The 1996-nt window shown below is 42.7% G+C and overlaps 1 pseudogene across 1 annotated transcript in view; it reads left to right on the forward strand.

The window, feature by feature from the left end:
* The first annotated feature begins 1645 nt into the window (after positions 1 to 1645).
* LOC310682039 overlaps positions 1646 to 1996 on the forward strand; it is a 2456-nt pseudogene continuing 2105 nt past the window's right edge. Inside the window, exon 1 of the transcript in view lies at positions 1646 to 1678. The product of the transcript in view is annotated as an uncharacterized misc_RNA (transcript). The remainder of the gene's footprint in view (positions 1679 to 1996) is intronic.

Genomic DNA, 1996 nt, shown 5'->3' on the forward strand with positions numbered 1-1996 from the left:
TGGTCCCACCTCTTCCATGCCCCATGAACACTACTTCCTGATAACTTACACAAGCCTTGACTCAACCAGCTTCTCCCCAGCTGGCTGAGCACCAGCTGGGATGAGCAATTTTGTTGTTGTCATTTAGTCGTGTCCAACTCTTTGTGACCCCATGGACCAAAGCACGCCAGGCACTTCTGTCTTCCACTGCCTCCCGCAGTTTAGTCAAATTCATGTTGGTAGCTTCGAGAACACTGTCCAACCATCTTGTCCTCTGTCGTCACCTTCTCCTTGTGCCCTCCATCTTTCCCAACATCAGGGTCTTTTCCAGGGAGTCTTCTCTTCTCATGAGGTGGCCAAAGTATTGGAATCTCAGCTTCAGGATCTGTCCTTCCAGTGAGCACTCAGGCCTGATTTCCTTAAGAATGGATAGGTTTGATCTTCTTGCAGTTCATGGGACTCTCAAGAGTCTCCTCCAGCACCATAATTCAAAAGCATCAATTCTTCGGTGATCAGCCTTCTTTATGGTCAAGCTCTCACTTCCATACATCACTACTGGGAAAACCATAGCTTTAACTACACGGACCTTTGTTGGCAAGGTGATGTCTCTGCTTTTTAAGATGCTGTCTAGGTTTGCCATTGCTTTTCTCCCAAGAAGCAGGCGTCTTTTAATTTTGTGGCTGCTGTCACCATCTGCAGTGATCATGGAGCCCAAGGAAGTAAAATCTCTCACTGCCTCCATTTCTTCTTCCCCTTCTATTTGCCAGGAGGTGATGGGACCAGTGGCCATGATCTTCATTTTTTTGATGTTGAGCTTCAAACCAGGTTTTGCACTCTCCTCTTTCACTCTCATTAAAAGGTTCTTTAATTCCTCCTCACTTTCTGCCAATGAGCAATTTACACCAGCGTATTTTCAACTTTGCTGGATTTGGGGGCCAGGAATCAGCCCCCTCAGCAAGAGATCTGCTGCATCCATAGATGTTCATTTTGGCTGATCTGGCCATAAGATTGCCTCCACGTTCCTTGAACACACGGATATGACTTTTTGATTCACAATTGATGCTGCTTTCAGCATTTCAGGAAGAACTTCGGTTTACAAAACAAATTAATGAAAAGGCGAAAGCGGGGCATAAACTTCTCCTTGTATAGCTCCGATTTCCAGGAAAACCATTTGACTTTGAAAATGGCTTGTTCCAAAAGACTGAAGTGAACTTCTGTGCTACAGAAAGCCAAATCTCTCTCACACACACTATTTTTTTTTTTATTTAAAAAAAAGGCTTTTAAGAACATGCTGTGTGCTTTTTATGGTTACCGCTCTTAGCAATTCTAGAAATATTTCTATAGCTTAGGTGATGGGAAGAAAAGTCTTTCCAGTGGATTTCACCTTCAGGAGCAAGAGACAATGGAAAGTCAGAGCAGAGGATTCTGGGTAGAGCAGCAAGTTGCTGACAAAGGCCAAGGTTTAAATAAAACATGTTCCGCAGAGTTAAATCAATACTTTATTTGTTAAGGAGAAGTAAAAGTACAAAAAAGCTTGTACGACTAGGCATAAAAAAGTGAGAAATCAATTCTAGTTAATTCAGAATGCTTGAGGAGTCACCTATGCTGTTATGTATGAATAATTCACGAACAGATATTTATTGCCGACATACGTTGTTTGCTTGGGATGGCGCTATGCCCCTCGTTTGACCTGAATCCTGTAAAGAATGATATTCAACTAATTGAAATAACATTTTGCAAGTCAGACAATGCCTTGGGGATATTTCCAGACTAATCTCGGAATGGAATGGGGGAAGAGATGAAATGTCTGATAAGTTTTATATAAATAGTGCTATTTTACAGTGTGTTAACAATGGGATGGAAGGGGGCTTTTCCAGCCGAGCAGTGCTGCCTCTTGGGAACAAATCTCACTTTGTTTTGCTGCCTGTAATAATGAGCGTCAATTAGGCAGAGCAAACGTTTGCGGGAACTCACAACTCCCTTTCACCACCGCCCTTTGCGTCTTTTGAGTTCATTT

This window comes from Podarcis tiliguerta, assembly GCF_965153285.1.
Source record: "Podarcis tiliguerta genome assembly, chromosome: 7".
NCBI classification, from domain to species: domain Eukaryota; kingdom Metazoa; phylum Chordata; class Lepidosauria; order Squamata; family Lacertidae; genus Podarcis; species Podarcis tiliguerta.